At 46.5% G+C, this 18157-nt stretch overlaps 1 protein-coding gene across 2 annotated transcripts in view; it reads left to right on the top strand.

Annotated features, from left to right (window-relative positions):
• Window positions 1-7838: 7838 nt before the first annotated feature.
• SLC7A1 (solute carrier family 7 member 1) overlaps window positions 7839-18157 on the top strand; it is a 47592-nt gene continuing 37273 nt past the window's right edge. Inside the window, exon 1 of one of the 2 annotated variants that reach the window (XM_010400283.4) lies at window positions 7839-7930. The gene's annotated coding sequence lies outside the window, so the exon portion shown is untranslated. Of the gene's footprint in view, window positions 7931-14025; window positions 14131-18157 lie in introns of those variants that run through there. The other variant, XM_010400280.4, reaches the window with a different exon arrangement.

The following is an 18157-nucleotide window of genomic DNA, read 5'->3' as shown; positions in this document are numbered from 1 at the left end:
GAATGTTTCAGCCCGCATAGTTCTTGGATGAGCAGAAAATATGTCTCTGTCAGCTCTCCAGGAGGATGGGTGAACTTTTGTCTGCATTCCTAGCTGAGACTGAGTGTCCTGAAGGGCACAGCTCCTTTGATCATGTTTCATCAGCCTGCTTTTCTGAGCAGGTTTCAGCCAACTTTTGATCTGTGGCTGGTAACACACTCTTAATTAGCCAGCAGTCAGTTCTGCAATCAGTCAGCCTCTGGCTTCAGGCACTGGGCTTCTTGAGAGGGCACCTGCCATGGCAAGAGTCTTCCTCTGGGCTGCCAGGACCACAAGGTAATTGCCTCATCACTCACATCTGTATTCACTGCACTCCCTGTATGAGCAAGTTGGGACAACCTGACAGGAAGATCAGCTTGTGGTCAGCTGTGAGAGCTACACAGAAGCCTGTGGTGATGTTTTTTCACTCTGTGGGAGAGCATTCCTGAGGCATATCCCATCAGCCCAGTCTCACCATATCCTTCTTTCTCAGTAGAAGATCTCCTCTTTCCGTGTCATGGCATTGGCACATTATGCTGGCAGAAAACAGGTGAGCTCTAAATAGAGCTAATGATCATCTTGTAACATAATTCCTCCTATGCCCACCCCTCACCTCCTTTTCTGCACTTCAGTAAAAGTACCACAGTTCAAAAATTGAACTAACCATTTTGGGATTCCTTTTTTTTTCCAATAAGTTGGTCACACCCAGATAAGCGTTCAGCTCCATTGTGATGCTCTGTAGATGTCCTCAGCTGGCTCTTGCCGGGGGAGTACTGGACATGGAAGTGAATCCTTTCTCTTATGAATCCACATCTGCTTGCATTCAGATGAGTCTGGCTTTTTGAAACAGTCATGGCATTTTGGTCAAATGATCACAAAGCATACAGACAATAAAGCCATGCACTACAATGTGGTGAAGGTCATGTTTACGAATATTACAGTGGGTGGCTAATTGTTTTTCCAAATGTCTTCGATGCAAAATAAATTTCAAAAATAAATATCTGAGCTTGCACCTTCAAATGTAGCTAGTGGGTGTTTAGAGAACAGCTCAGATATGAGGGAGTGATATCCACAAATTACCATTCATTTTAGCATGTTCTTGGCACCAAGTTCACCTGGCCAAGTGCATGCCCAGCTGCTAGCCTGGCTAAAGGTTGTGTTCCAGCTTTTCCTGATCTCTTAGTTGTCAGACATACCCAGAGGACTCTGCCACCAGCATGAATGCACCCACCAGCCAGGAGGCATACAACCAAGTCACCAGCTGGGACCATGCCATGGCCCATCACATTTCCTGAGCTTTATTTTGTAGAGTTAATTTCAAGGAGTATCAGATAGACTTCCATAGGAAATAACCTACAAAGAAAGGATAATTTTCCTAATTCTTATTGAGTCCTCTGTGTGAGAAGTGGAGGCAGAAGCAGAGAGGACAATCCGAGTGCCACTGACACTGCTGGGCATGTCTGTTTGCATTGGTGTCAGTGATTTAAGTCTTGTTACAACAAAACACCACATTTCAGCTCTGACCAGGGCCATGTGCTGTAAGGCAGCTCTTCTGCAGGAAGTGGAACTGTATGAGGCCTGCTGGCCAGCCATGGATTGCCTTTAGCTTCCCAGCTTGAGTGAGGATTCTCATTAAGCCTCTGTCATAGCTAGTTCTTCACTTAAATACAGCTCAGCAGCACTATTTAAAAGGTTTTAACTCAACAGATGTCTTCCTGTGTGGACACCATCTCAAACCATGCTGGTGTCCTGAATACTGATTCTGGCTGCATGGACCTCTTTGGTACATATAATTGCCTGCCAACACGGCAGGGCGTGTGCTGAGCCAGGAGAGATTTGTACATCTTCTCAGGAGTATCTGTTCCAATCACAGTCCTGGAACAGACTGTACTCTCTCAGTGTGAAATCTCTCTATTCCAGTGACTTACTCCCTCTTCTCCCAAGAGTCAGATGTGTGTCTAATGGCCCTTGTGTCCTTTATTACCTCAGCCATTGGAATAAGCAGCTACTGCTGCACCAAATGCATACAAAAGCTGTTTGGTTTTGCCTTCCTTAGTACAGACTGCTTTTAGCTTGTTTGGAAAAGCTGCTGCAGATGCAGGTTATTGATGATATTTCTTTAACTGTTGGCATCAAGTAATAACATGGTTGATGTTTCCTAGGAGACTACTGGACCCTGCAATGTCGCCTGCTGCTTCTTGGAGTTCTTGGTTTGTGTATCTGCTGTAATTGCTTTCCCTGGAATCACATCAGTGTCAAGCTACAGCCTCTCTGACACCCAGTGATCTCTCTCACAAAAAATAAAAATAATTCCTGTAACATTTAATAATGAAACCTGCTGGTGAATTCTCTGTGTTGTGCTGGGATGTGCAGGGCTGTGAAAGCTTTGCCAATAGAATCAATCTTGTGCTGAGAAAAAAATAATCCCGTCTCTTATGAAATATTAATTTAAGTTGCCAGCTTCAGCATTCTAGGCTTTTGCATTTTTAAAGTCATCAGCTTGAAGGAAAACATATTTTCAGCTCTTGGCCCACTAAATACAGAGCAGAGTTGTTCTGGGAGTTTGTCAGCCTGTTCCTTGGCTAGACTGCTTGAATCTTATTTTCCATTTGGTCTAATCATCCCCAGCCTTGAAATAAATTGTTCTGGAGCCAGTATCTGGCAGTGGGAGGACCCAGACCTCAGGGCCATTGTTAGAGCTGGATTCCTGCAGAGAACATTCAGAGAACTCTCTCATTCTCTTCCCAAGTTTCCCCCCCCCCCTTACCCTCCCCCATCACCATAGAGCATTTTCTCATTTAAATAAAAGCTGCCCATCTGCTCTGGTCTCCACAGCGTGCTTCTACTCAGCTTTTAGCAAACTAGCCTGAGGAAGTGCTGTACTTTCTGGGAAAAATCCCAGCAACCCCCCTTCTCCACTAGCCAATAAATCAAAGTCCATACTCCAGCACCCTCTGGCAGGAGGGAGCAAAGATGGTATTACTGCAAAGGGGGAAGGAATCCCAGGAACACACAGCAAATAATATCCAGAGAAGACTTGTGATTGGGCATTCCTCAGCAAAACCAGTGTTTCAGAGGCTTTTGCCAGAGCTACTTAGGACATGCTACGGAGCTCTAGTGAGGTTTCTGCTACACAGTACTCAGAAGCCAATGCTGCTGAAGGGAGCAACGTCTATCAGCTGCCTTAGTCCTGAGTGGTTACTGCACAGTACATGGTACCACATGTGAAATAAAATGGAAAATACCCCCAGTGAAAAAGGGAAGACATTCAGGGAAAAGACACAGCACAAGGACCTGCTCTGTGGCAGACACAACAAACAGAGATGATGTTTGTCATTTGGAAGGAGATGCAAAACCTGCAGTGGCTCCATCATTTTGCAGCATTGACCGAGGTTGCCAGTAGGTCCAGAGCACACATGGATGATCAGCCCCAGACCAAACTGGATATTTGTTCATTTAAAATTGGATACAAATGTCCAAAGTGGTGTGGTACTAAAACCAGCTTTATTAACACTGGCAGCAACACCATAGATAAGACAAGACATGCAGTAAACCCTAGAGACTACACAAGCTGATTTTTAAAAGGAAGGGTGTGAAATGCAAGCTTGGATAAGTACCAAAGTGAGTGTAAATTTGTTACATTCAGGAATGTGTATGTGCAGGAAACAGAGTCTCTTTGTCATTTGGGAAATCCTGCATGTTAAATTTCAACAGAAGGGATAGGAACCAAAGAAAGAGGAGACTGAAAGAAGGGAGAGATCAGAACTCTCTGGTGGACAGATTTTAAAGGATTCCTCTAAATGTGTCGGAAGGGAGTGATTTCACTATGAAAAGAGAATGTTTTCTTTAAGGTATACTTGATGCCAGACATTTTTCTACACTTCATCATCAGCAGGTCTCCAGTAAGGCTGTAAAAAGACAGCACATATTTTTCTGCATTCTGTTTGAGAGAGATGCTTGTCTCCAACCACTGCTTAATTTGCATTCAGCAGCTCAGATGTTTCAACAGGCCAACCAACCATCGTTTCTTACTGTGGGGAGGGATGGAGACTGCTCTCACAGGTCTTTTAAAGAGCATCTCAAGCAAACAGCTATCCAGCATACTGCTGGTAAAGATGGTGCTGCATTTGGGCTATGAACTGGAGACAAGGCCCCTAAATTCTGCCTCTCATGTACTAAGACCTGGGAAAACACAGTAGCAGCGATTGTGCCAGCACACCTAGCTGGTCTGACACCAGCTAGAGCACTTGGGCTAAAGCAAAGTGACAATAATGGAAGACAGCTGCAATATGCTTGTCCTGCCAGAGAGAAAGGTTTACAGAAAACCATGTGTCTCATCTTCCTCAAGCAACACCTGGAAGCTGCATAATGCAGAGACTGAAAAAATGGTAAGCAAATCTCATTCAGGGGGACAAACTGAAAGAATGGTTGAAGTCTTGCTGTAAGGGCAACACTTGGTTGGCTGAGGTAGCTGTAGGTAGAGCCAGAGGACAGATTTGTCCAGGGTGCAGATATATCAGCACAAGTGCCAACACATACACCTCAAAAATCAGTAAGACATTTTAAATCAGTGAGGTTGTTTATTTATGCTGGAAGCTATGTGTTATTACCATCTCAATTCTTACTTGCTATTACCTTTGGCTTGGGGAAGAAAAAGGCACAAGGCACTGCTCTCTTTAAAGAAGCCTGGTAAGAGCCAGGCAGAAAGAGCTGTACTTGCAGAGCTGTGTCAGGCAGCCCAGAGTGGCTGAATGTCAGGCTTTGAAAGGAGCCTGTCCCCATCAGCGTCCTTTGCTAGGACTGATTGCAGAACATATTTAGCTTTCTACCATTTAAATGTAGAAATGACTGCTATGTGACTCAATTAATAGCTCCAGTGCTCCTGGCCTGGCTCTCTCCCTTGAAGGGCAAAAGGCAGATCTCTGTGACTATTAATGTCCCTATAATGCTGCAGATTTGTTTTGATTTTCATGATGTGGCACTCCAGACCCAGAGCACTCTCAGCTGGCTCTCCCAGACGTGCTTTCCCACTGTGCTCCCTCTTCCAGGGCAGTATGTCATATATCTCATTCCTCAGGGACAAAGAGTCAAAGCATTCTTTTTGTTTTTGAGGAAAACTGCTACAATTCCTGATAACACTAAACTTACCAGGAATCAATTTCTTACCTCTGAGGAAAGGGTATCACAGCAAACACCAATCTCTTCCCCAGGCAGTGGGACCCACTCTTAATTTCTACAAGTGATTCTCTGCCGCCCCTCACTGAGTGACTGCAGGGAAGGGTGAGAGCCTGGTGCTCCTCCTGTCTGTGCTATGCATGGTCACCGATGGGCAGGATCTGAGCTCTGTCATGAGCTTCAGCAGTCCCAGGACATCTGCAGTCATTGTGTCACTGGGCAGGAATGCAGAGGCTCCATGGTGAGAGAGACAGTAATGTTCTTGTCAGGCTCAGTGAACCCTGCACAAGGTCAAGGCCCCGGGCCAAGTGGTGGGCATGGGTTTTCCCAGTGATGGAGACAAGTTTTCACATAACACTTCTGTGGCTTCCAAACACCAGGAGAACCAGGCTTGTTTGGGGTGAAAACATTGCATAAGGTGATTAGGTATTTTCTGTCTGAATTTAATTCTGCCAGAACCTGAGAAAGGAAACACAGTGGGGGAAGTTGGAGACAGCGAATACCACGCTGCTACATTTCAGAGACAGCAAGGGTCTTCAGAGGACAGGGCAAAGACCAGAGCTGCCTCTGGTTTTGCTACTCAGATGTTTTGCCTCAAACACGTGGTTTTTTACTGGGAGACTGGAGGATGCTGTGTTGCTCTGGAGAAAAGTATTAAAGGCTACCTGTGGGAGGGAAAGGCTGGGGAATTTCTAGATGGCACCACAACTGGGGTGGAACATAATTACTCCTCTGGAAAAAAAAGCATAAACAGCAGCCCAAACCCATAAAGTCTTACAGAATTGCATTCAAGATATGTGCATTAAAATAAAGCCATATTACGAACCTAGGAGTGGATAGTAAAACACTAAGAATGTCCAAAGAGGAATGGGCCACATTAGGCAAGCTTAAACAGGAGTCACCACATGCACATAATTCCATGCTGCATTTTCATTGTCATCTTCAAGTTTCCTGCAAGGGTGGCCCTTTCTCCTTGAAGACTGCCCCGAGCAACTGACATTAGGTGGTATAGAATAACTTCCCAGCCACGTCCACACAGCTCCAGGCTTCCCCTCCTCATGGCTACTGCAAAAATTAACTCTGTCTTGGATGGAAACAGGACACTTACGTGTCAGCAAGAACAGGAGCTGTGGAGGGCAATGACCCCACTTTTCATGGAGCAATGGGGAGACCAAAAGAGTATTTCCAAAGGGTGTGCAGTTTGTGGGGGAGAAGATGGACATATGTCAAATGGAGGAGGGTCAAAGTCCAGGCATTTCCTGGTATAATTAAGCAGGTTCAAGTAAAAGCTGCAGTAATGGCTTCTTTTGCAGACCATATTTGGGAACCTTTAAATAAGGAGGAGGATGCTTTTCCCTCAGGAGCATTTCTTCCAGGCCACATCCAAGAAGGCTGCTCTTATGGCAGTAAGAACCAGCCTCGGAATAATTTGATTTGAGCCAGTGCCCCACTGTGTTGTTCACAGTGGAGGTGTCAGGAGGGCTCAGCAGTCACCCTGCTCAGTGTCTCACCTGGCCAAGACTTGGGAGACTGCATTAGCCCCACCAGCACTTTGCAAACTGCATCCATCTTACTTAAGCCAGCCAAACTGCCCCCAGCATCACTAGAGCACAGTCTTTGAGTGGGAATGGTTTTCCACTTAGATGTTTATTGCTTTGTGTCGTGGGTGCAACATAATCTCTGGTGGAGAAACACAACCACCACCTCCAAGGAACACAGGTGCTCCACAGCTACACGGTTGGGGTTTTCACTTTATTTTTATGTCAATAAAGGAGAGTTTGTAGGGGGTTTCTTGGGGAGTTTCCCCATTAGCTCAGTGAAAAATTCCACATTGCCTGGGGAATGTGAAAGAAATTAAGACCTACACATATGTTTAGGTACCAACATCCTACTGAAATCGGGGGATTTAGGTGCCCAAATGTCTTTGTGTGTTCTTGGAAAGAGGAAGGTTCGGTGGTGGGAGGTCAAGCCAGGGGAGCAAAGGTCGGTCCTTAAAGCCGGCAGTAACTGCTGTGACAGGAGCCCCCCATAAACCCTGGGGACCTCAGGGGTGCGCACACCTGGGGTCTGGCCCGGCGGGTGACAGGGTGAAGCCCCAGCCACACCCACTGTTAGCTGAGGCTTGAGCCCCGGGGTCTGGGCGGGGCCTGGAGGCGGCTCCCGCCGATCCCGCCGATCCCGCCGCGGGAAGGGAACGGGAGAGGCCGCGGCGGCAGCGCGGGACGGGAGGCAAGGCCCCGGCCGCCCGCACGGGGGCGCCGCAGGACGGCGCCTGGCCCGGGGCCGCCGCCGCCGCCTCTGCCGCGGGCCCGGGATGGGCCCGGGATGGGCCCGGGATGGGCTTCGGGCTGGGCCCGGGATGGGCTTCGGGCTGGGCTCCGGGCTGATCCCCGTGCGGGAGGCTGTTCCTGCCTCACCGGTTCCTGGGGATTCAAGGTGTGAACACGCCTTTGAACACAGCATGGTCCAGTCTAATCATGTACGCTGCACTTAGCAGTGGTGGTCACAGGCACAGCCTGCTCGCTTGCGGTGTGGCTTGCCTGGTTTTTTTCCCTGGACCTTGCTCAAGTGCCCAGAACCATCAACTGGACCAGTGGCAGAGCGAGAGTTAAGAATTTGGCTATCAAGAGAGACTGGAAATGATGCAAGGCCACTAGTTCCTGCCGTACAGAGCATACACATGGAGCCCTACCATCACAGTTTGGTCCTGCTATAGAAGAGACTGTCTCTAATTCAGGTAGGAAGGCAGAAATACCAAAAGCTCTCTATTACTGCAACGACTGAGCTGGGAAAAAAAGAGAAGCAGCAGAAAAGATATTCTCACTGGAGAATATTCAAGCACTATCTGGTTGCAGTCCTGTGCCATGTACTCTAGGATGACCCTGCTTGAGCAGCGAGGTTGGACCAAATGACCTACTGTGGTCCTTTCCAACCTGACCCATTCTGTGAAGAGGGTGCAAAGGGTGTATGTGAGCAATGTAAGAGGACCACAGAAACAAGATCTGAGTATGGAAGAACATGGCACATAAAACCATCATGGTGCACTGGGTGAAGGACTGGCTGAAGGGCAGAGCTCAAAGGGCTGTAGTGAATGGGGCTACACCCAGCTGGTGACCAGTCCCCACCAGTGCTCCTCAGGGATCAGTTCTAGGGCCAGTCCTGTTCCTGTACTTACCAATGATCTGGATGCAGGAGTTCAGTGCACCATTACTGTGGTTGCTGGTGGTACCAAACTGGGAGGGGCTTTTGGCTTTCTTGAGGGATGGGGGGCTTTGCAGAGGGATCTACATGGGTTGGAACATTGGGCTATGATTTATAGCATGACATTTAACAAGTCCAAATGCCGGATTTTGCACCCAGGACGAAGTAATGCCAGGCACAAGTATAAACTGGGAGAGGAGTGGCTGGAGAGCAGCCCTGCAGAGAGGGGTCTGGGGTTCATGGTGGGCAGCAGCTCAGTGTGAGTCAGAGTTCCAAACTCAAGCATAAATGGATGTGGTATTACAGTTGTGTATCTCTACAAGCAAAGGGGGCTGTATTTGGGATTTACTTTTGGTAGTGAACATGCTGTAGAAGAACTAGTTACTGTAAGAAAAATTGGATCAGAGTGTTGGTAGCATTTCAACAGAATGGGGAAAAGGTTAAAAAAGATCTTTCTGGGTTTTGTTTGTTTGTTTGTTTATTTTTCCACAGGGAAAACATCAAGAAATTTAAGAAAAGTAGTGACTGGAGTTAATAAATTTGACAAGATCTGGGATTGCATATGAGGGTGTATGAGATTTTACATCAGAGGTAGAAAATCTTTCTAGAATGCCAAACAAAGGGAAAATGAACAAGGACATTTTCCTGAGTTACCTGGATGAATGACTGTCCAAGGAAGGATGCTAGGTGTAAACAGTCTGTGGGAACAGATAAAGAGGTCAGTCAGTCTATGTAGCTATGTTTTGAAGGTCAAAAACTGTAGGAATACAGCACCAAATGCCAAAAGTCAAGCTGAGTTAGACCTTGCAAAGATCTGTGAAGATGAATGCGGAAAGGTTTGTTAACTGTATAAATAGAAACAAAATTTAAAAAGGAGGAAGTGGGGCTGCTGTGTACAGAGTAGGAGGCTGAGATCAAACACAGTATTTGGACCATACTTTGGATCATCAAGGGCCAGACCTAGGGGGGTTCACAGGCTTGTGATGCCAGGAAGTTAATTTAGCTCTGGGAACAAAATGTACAATGCTGAGGAAGATGTCTTATTCTTTTGCCTAGTAAGTGAGAGAAAGTCACGTTCTGGGGGCTAAAATCTACAACAACTCGGTGTGATGTCTGAGCTGCTCATAAGGAAATGCCAAAGCCACCTGTCCAAAACTGTCTTGTCTGGTTCTAGGTTTACAACAAAGCTCCAGCCTCTCTGGAGCTACTCTATTTGCTGATACAGGCTACACCTGTATCAGCAAATAGAGGATGGTGAGGGGTTAGGATGGTGTACCAGTCCTCAACTGCCCATGGTGTTAAACAGTTCCTGCTACAGGTATGGTCTAGGCAAGACAGCCCTCTCCCAGGAAATGCGAGCACACAGTTCATGGGACAGCATCAGATTATTCTTCCCAATGAACAGTTTGGAGGTGGCCACCCTGCTATGGAGTTGTTTTGGAAAAGAAGGTTTTGCTGTATGGATGTAAGCTGTGTTGTGCAACCTGTCCTCAGAGACAGAGAACAAGTCCCATCTTCTTTAGTTACACAAGTCCAGCCTCTGAGACTGGGATGATACAAATGACTCAGATGTTGTTGGGACATCTTGGGTGACCTCAGTCATGTACTGTTAGAGGTCATTAACCACTAGTTAACTGTTTTTTCGTTAAACAGGTAGAGAGCTACTGCATTTCCCCATTTACACATTTTGTTACATCTTCACATTTGGCTTGATAAATTTTGCAGGAAATGTCGAACTGCTTAGTCAAAGCAGCTCTGGCCTCCTCACTGCCTTATCTGTCATGGTCTTGTGGTAGACAAGGCAGTATTCATCTCACACTTAGTTTCACACATCCAGCCCACATCTGTGCTTGGTAGTTAAACATAAGGTGTGTCCCTAAGCACTGTTCCACAAACAGCTGTATTGACTGCTTTTTTGTTAGTCTACTAAGCTTGCTGAAGACAGAAAATTATTATGGAACAGAATGGTTAGTACCCACACTATTAAATTCTCTTACCCTCCAAAATATGGTGCTTTTTTGTAAACAGGGAATGGCCACAGGCTTGTCCTAACAGCTCTTGTGTCTAAGGATTATTTGGGATACTGTTTGTTGGTATGGATGAAAACTGTGCCAAAGGCCTTTCAAAAAAATTTAGCAAAAGCGTGATTAAGTTCCATGAGTGTTCCTTCACCTTGTTTAAATTACAAGTATAGAAGGAGTCAGCACCACAATGTTGGTGCCACCCTGGCACAGTTTTTGCCTGTAACAACTAAACACTCTCTTAGAACAACACACAGGCATGTTTGGGATGATAGTATGCCCCAGGGACCATTCCCAGTAGACAGCTGGGATGTGATCAGGTCTTTCTAGATTATGAACCAGCTAGTTCACTTCAGGTATCTTACTTAGAATGAGATGGCAAAAGGTCCAGTGAGGGCACTGATCATGACCAAAAGCATAAACTAACTTCCATGAAAAGGATGACTAAGTTGACTGGATCCTCCCAGACTAGAAACAAAGATCTGGTTAAATATATATTTCATAAAGACGTATAAAAGCCTGCAAAACACAGACATGGAAGTAGGTATGAATTGTTCACTGTCTTCTCCAGTGCAAGAAAAAGAAAGCCAACAAATAGGAGGGTCAAAAGAAACAAAATGAGGCCCAGGATAGAAGAGAATAATGCTACTCCTGGGTTCCACAGATTAAAATTAACTAGGACAGGCTGACCAGCTGCTTAATTAAAGAGCAAGGAAGGATTAAGGTGCAGCAAATGATTTTTGAATACGGAGTTTAATTCTAGCAAAAAAAGGAGAAATTTCAGAAATGTTTGGTTGGGGTTTTTTTCCTATTAATTGGTACTTGGTGTTCTTGGGTACTTCAGCTTGGCATAAAAGAGGGGCTTTTTTTCCAGAGCAATTTTAGGAGCCTTTATCTCAGACCACAACTCCCCTTATTTATGCATCTACATCTATTAATAACACAGGAGATGAACCAGGGCTCTATAGCAGTGACAGGCAGAAGCAGATGGCAACATGACAGGTATAGCTGTTGTTTTCACATGGAGAAGCTGATGAAGAAACACAGCAGTAAAACATTGTTTTAGGGGTTTTTGTGAATGCTTACCCCCAAAATGTCCTCCACTCTCTCCAATGGGTAACTGTTAATGGGCATGGTGCAGCTGTAATTGGCATTCAACAGTTTCTTTCCTTACTGTTTATACTTTTGCCTCTTAATCACTGAAGGATTGTTCTATTGCTCTACTTTTGTTCTGGAAAAGAAAAACAATTCCTTACTTTTTTCTTTAATGAATGGGGTTCCTACTTATTTTTTTCAGGATTCCACCAAGTGGATGGATTTCTTTATGGTTAAATGTCAAAATAAGCACAGTACTCCAATTTCAGCACTATTGGTTCATAATTACTTTCTACATCCTACATATGTTTCAAGTAAGGTGCTCTACTAGAAAGATACTGTTCTTTTTGGTAGTATTTTTTATTTCATTAGTACCATATAGTCCCATGCAGCAGTTTCACATGACTTTTGGGATCCACTGTGATTTCCTGATCTCTTTCTAATCAGAGTCATTTAGGTTGCAAAAGACCTCTCAGATCATAAAGCCCAACCATCAACCCAGTGCTGCCAAGTCTACCACTAAGCCATGTCCCTCAGTGTCCCTACACATCTTTTAAATATCTTCAGGGATAGTGACTCCCCCGCTTCCCTGGGCTGCCTGTTCCAATGCTTCACAACCCTTTTGTGAAGAAGTTTTTTTTAATATCCAATCTAAACCTCCTCCGATGCAATTTGAATTGTTGCTCAGCCAAATGTTCTTCACTGCTTATTTGGTTTCTTTCCTTAACTATCACTCTCCTCCTTTCTAGAATTCCACTTTATTTTTGGAGTTTCTTCAAGATTCATGTTCAGATGCTTTCTCATCCTGCAGTGCACTGGACAATTTCCCCATAGTGGTCTCTTAGGAATGGTAATGGAAATGGGATCTTGCCAAGCCTGGCACAGACCCCATGCTGTTCTCCTTCCAACATCCACAGCTCTTTTGGGCTGTTTGCCCCAGTTTTGGGGAGAGCCATGACAGTTTCATCAACAGTGTATTTTCCTGATTGGGAGTATTGTGCTTCATGGGAGGTTATGTCAAAAGCCTAATTCAAGTCCACCAGTGTCCACCATCATTGGATCCTGGGCTGCACCAAAAGCAGCATGGCCAGCAGGCTGAGGGTGATCCTCCCCCTCTACTCTGCTCTTGTCAGACCCCGCCTGGAGTTCTGGTGTCCCCAGCATAAAAAGGACATGGAACTGTTGGAGCAAGTCCAAAGGATGCCCACAAAGTTGGTTAGAGGACTGGGACACCTCTCCTGTGAAGACAGATGGAGAGAGTTGGGGTGATACTGAAATCAGATGGCTAGAAACTTTCTAGCACGGTTCTGAGTACTAGATAGCAGGCATTCTTTATTATAGCATGCTGGTCACTTGGAGGATATTTCCTCTAATCAATGCCCCGAGTGTCAGGTGTACAGTTTTTATCATAAACACTGATTACTTATTCATTAGCTATCCCCCCTTCCTGGACTTCATTTAGCATAGTCACACCCCTTATCAAAGTCCTTCCATGGTTCTTTGGGGTTTGTCTTCAACATCCAGTGTCCTGTTCAGGGGACTGTTCTTCAACTCCCGATTTTGATTAAGTGCAGTGTCATTGTTTTGCTTAACTTCTACTTTTTCAGCCTTGCAGAGCTGAGCTGGAATCCTGCTTGCGTTTTGCATGACTTCTGTTTGCCTAAGTTACATCCTTTATTTATTTCTCCAAGGCTGTGCTATTCTGTTCTACTGTCCCTGGTAAGAAGTCAAATGTTGTTCCTTATCAAGGGAGTGAAATGCTGTTCTACTGTCCTTATCAGGGGCTGTTCAGTCTGGAGAAAAGGTTGTGTGGAGACCTCACGGCAGCCTTCCAGTATCTTAGGGGGGCCTACAGGGGAGCTGGAAGGGGACTCTTTGGCAGGAACTATAGTGATAGAAGAAGAAGTAATGGGTAAAAATTGAAAAGGGGGGAAGTTTAGGTTAGATAATAGGAAGAAGTTTTTTACTGTGAGGGTGGCGAGACACTGGAAGAGGTTGCCCAGGGAGGCTGTGGATGCCCCAGCCCTGGCAGTGTTCAAGGACAGATTGACTAATGCTTTGAGCAACCTGGTCAAGTGGGTCCTGTCCACAGCAGGAGAGTTTAGGACTGGATGATCTTTAAGGTCCATTCCAAACCCTTAACAGTCTCTTGATTGATTCTATGATTATCCACTGCATCAATTTCATGCCGGCATCTCTTGCTCAACCCTGTTCTGCAGAAGCCAGCAGCTGTCAGAGCATGGTGTGCGCTACAGCTGAATGGATGATTCAGTACAATCCAGCCCCTCAGTTCTCACTCCCAGGGAGCATGAGGAGGAAAAGAAAAACCGAGCAGCTTTTTAGTCCACGCCAAATGAGCGGCAGATAGCCGGCCTGGGAAGCCCCTTTCTGCCCCGCGCAGGTAACCTCCACCTGCCTTGCGAGCTCGCTTGCGCACCCATCAGCCCCTCCCCCTCATCCCCCCGCTACTAGCCCATCCCTGCACCACGTGGGGCTCTTCCCACGTGGAACAGCACCTCCCATTCATTGGGGCGGACCCGCGTAGGAGATCTAAAGCGGCAGCGGGGAGGTGGGGGTTGTCGCTGTGCTTCCTCGCCGCTTGCCCGAGCCCCCCGGCTGGGTGAGTCTGAGGCTGAGCGGGCGGGGGCCGTACGCGGCGCGTCCATCTTGCGGCGGGCGCAGCGTGCGCGTTCAGGGCCTGCTGTGGCCCCCGGGCGGTCCCCTCCGGGAGCTCTCCCGTCCCCTCGCCTGACCTCAGCCCGGGCTGCCGGGTCGGGTCGCAGCCGCTCTGCCGCCCCCACAATGCTGGCGGGAAGGGCCTTTCTTGGCGCTGCCGGAGCGAGTGTCCCCAGGGAACTGCCAGGGATGGAGAGGGCCAGCGCGGAGCTGGGGAGCATGCAGCCGTGTGTGCCTGCTCCCGAGCTAACCCTTTTTTTTGCTTGTCTTCTCTGCGGCGCAGGGAACATGCTGTGCTGGAGGTGAAGGCCCAGGTGCTAAGGAGAAGCCGTCCTTGACGGCCTTTCTATGTTCAGGGTAGCTCCCGAGAGACTGCCATACTGTGCTTGGCTTCCTTCGTCAAACTGCAAAAGAGACTGAGAATTTACCAAAAATGCCAGTATCGACCATAGGGCTCATAGTGCTCGAGCTAGCCCCGTACCCCAGGAGTTCCTGCAGTCTGCTGCTCCCGAACCAACTCCTGTGATCAGGACAGGGACTTGTCTCCATTTGGTTTGTCAGCGTTTTGCAGGCAGCTGTCCTGGCTGACAGGTGCCTCTCATCTTTTTTTGCATATGTATGTGTGAATGTGTGTGGCAGATGGGGTGGAGCAAGGGGAACTTATTAAAAATTATTAAGAGGAAATTTATATGCTGCTAAGGCTGGAGAGGAAGATTGAGACTACATATGGAATTGCTAGTTGGTTCTAGTGTCAGCTGCTAGAAACTTTAGTTTTGGAGCACAGTGGTGTTTTTGTAGGTGCTGTATAGACTCAAGACAGAAAGGCAGTTGCAGCTCTAGAGAGGCTGCAGATATGGGCAGGAAAGCTGAGATGATAATGGTGCTGAAGGTTCATGAGTTAGCATGTTCCCTGTGGTCATTTGCAGCTGTTACTTTGTGCTCGAGCAACAACTTCAACGTGTAGTCCAACATCAGCAGAACTAGCGGTATCCTACCCTGCCTCCCTTTTCCCACCTCTGTGGACTCTGCTAAGCCATGGGGACAAGTGGTGAAGATGTGGTCACACATGGCAATGCCGGTGTCATGTGGGACCCTCTGCAGTGGGACAGCAATGCCTCTTGAAGCCCTTCAGTCACTCGCTGATGCTTGAGTGTCTGCTGTCTCCAAGTTAGAGGCAAATACAATGAAAACTTGGAAAGAACAGGTGCAAATTTACCTGTCAGGTACTCTGTGGACTTCTGTTACCTTCAGCAGCCAACTGACATGTTTTTGGACAAGCTTTCCATCTAATGCGAAAGAGGAGGGACTGTGTAATGGCGCAGGCTCCATAGCTGCAAGTGCTGACCCTGGCACAAAGCAGGAGCAAGCTCATGCATTGCTACAAGTCTTGACATTTACTTAGCATTCAAGTATTTTGAGTATGTTGCATTTTGAACGATCTGACAGGGACAGACCTCGACTGTGCTCCATCACATGCGTTCTTTAGATGGTCACATTGGCTTCGAAATAAAGCCTTTTCTTGAGCAGGGGAACTAATGGGTGTTTAGTCCCCGACTTACGCCACTTTGGTGGTATTTGTAAAGTTTTGAGCCTTGCTGCTTGTAGGGCTGTGCTTAACAGTGAGGAGGTGTGTTCAGAAGGCACTTCTTTGTTGGAGTGGGCTGTAACAGAAGTCTGAGGCCTACTAGGCTTCTAATTCAAGCAGCTCAGTTGTGAGTGTGGGTGAGACGCAATATGCTCTTGACTCCTCCTGGAGTATATTCTTGCCATATTTTTTCTAAACGGAAGCAACTGACTCAGGGAAGAGGAAGCTAGTAACTCTTTAACCAGTTACTGGAGAAACCAGTTCCAAGGTGTACTGTTGAAAGATTTGTCACTCCCTCTTTTTTTTTTTTTTCCTTCTTTTTCCCCTTCTTTTTTTTTTTTTTTTTCCCTCCTTTTTCCTGTGTAATCTCTTGCCAGATGGCAGGTAACGTTCATTCTCATGGTGGTGGGCCTGAGCTCTGTGTCTCTGCTTTAAGTTGTGTGACACGGTAAATGGTGGGATTTGGTGATCTTGGAGTCCTTTTCCAACCTTAAGAGCATGAATCTGAGATGACAGGAGCAAGTGCCAATCTGCCTGGTGTTGAGCACAGTTGATGGCCTAGTGTATGTGAGTGGAAGGGAAAAAAGGAGTGGTGGGAAAAGAAGAAAAAGCAGCTGGGAAAGAAAAGAGGGAGAAATATGGTTCGAGTGAAGGAGGGCAGGGGTCTTACTGCAATTATTGCCTCTGCTACCTTTAGTTCACCCTTGCTCTAGCAAGCTCCTCAACCTTGAGGACAGGTTAATGAGAGTTTGATAGCCTTTCAGAAATGTCGCTTCCAATTGTATCCCAGCTCTAAGTGAGTAGAAAACACAGTGGCAACTTTAATTATCTTCTCTTGACCCATATCTGTGATGCCAAAAGCATCGGTGTAGAGTGGGTCAGGAGGAAAAGAGTGTGAGTTACTTTGTCTGCAGATGGGCTGGGTAGATGCTGGCTTGATCCTGGTGAGATTTATTGGCTGTGCCGTCCTGGTGACAGAGGCATATGGGGATGCGACACAGCCCCTTTGCCTCTCCTGAAGGGTGAGCTAAGAAGTCCTGTTGACTTAACACTGTATGTGAAGAAACTGGTGCTACTGACCATCAGCACTGTGAGGCTGTGTGGTGTGGAGAGCTATTTCAGTGCTTCAGGCAGAGCTGGTTGGGGTCAGCTGTGTCAATACTGACCCATAGTTAGTAACCCAGGGTGGGTGCTCTGTTTGTTTGGCAGTATCCTAGGGGTTTTTTCATTACCTGTTATAGCCCCATCCTTCATCATCCCAGGGTCAAAATCATTGAAAATCGGTCATGTGCTGAATGGTGTTGAAGGTGGCATTCATCTGGGTATATGTACTCATCCATGTCCAGGGTGTTCAGCCAGGGGAGGGATGGACATTCCTGGGCGTGCTTCACCTCAGCCCAGTACACTTAAATAAATGAGTTGTGACCTGACGTGCTCATGTACTCATCTGCTTTCCACTGAGTATAAAAGAAGGCATGAATGGTCTAAGTGTTTATCTCAAGAAACTTTTGAGGTTCTTGGAAACCCCAAGGACTTTGGAAAAAGTTATGACAGTTCTGCCATAAGGGTGGGATTGTTTTGGTACTTGGGCACTTCCTCCTTAGTGCAGTTGTTGCAACGTTACTGGCAACTAAAACCTACTGGAAACAAAAAAAGAAAAAAAAAGAAAAAGAAAGGGAAAGAAAAAGGCATAACTGAGTCTGATGGTCAAACAAAACATGAGGTCTATCACTTGCCATATGACGGGCCCACTTGTTGCAGGACTCTTGACTATTGCCTGTGGTTCCTGGGCAGTTTGGGGGTATCAGGAATCAGGAGCTGGGGCTCCCACCTTCCTGTTGTGGTTTGTAGAAATCTAATGCCTCTTGCCCTGGCAGCACTGGCTGGAGCCGCCTGCCCTCGATGGTGAGTCGGCAGCTGCTGCCGTTGCCAGGGTCCCTGATGCTGCCGGAGATCACCAAGGTGGTGGATCATAAATCCTGTGAATGGTATCAGAAGTGCCTGACTTCAGAGTTTCCAAAATAGAATACTGTGAGATGTTTGGTTCTAGGTATAATTTTTCAGTTTCTGTTTGGTTTTGGTTTTGGTCTTGTTGTTTTTGTTTTTTCCTATTCAAGTGAAAAGCAGTTCAGAAAACTTTATTTCACAGCAACACAGGATCCCTCCTTCAGTTTTTCTGTAAATCATACCAGTTCCTTAGTGCCTTCTGTGCCATGTCTTGACCCTTTGTCTGAGAGATCCATGTGATTGCTATGTTGTCGGAAACATTAAATTTATTAGTCTACTTAATGGTAGTGTTTAGCATCATATTTTCTTACATTCCTCTTTCTCCTTCCCCTTTCTGAGATGAGGAGTAACTCTTGGGTTCCTTTTCACAAGATTAGCA

Source organism: Corvus cornix, chromosome 1, assembly GCF_000738735.6.
Source record: "Corvus cornix cornix isolate S_Up_H32 chromosome 1, ASM73873v5, whole genome shotgun sequence".
Lineage (NCBI taxonomy): Eukaryota > Metazoa > Chordata > Aves > Passeriformes > Corvidae > Corvus > Corvus cornix.
This window is presented reverse-complemented; position numbering and strand designations above follow the sequence as displayed.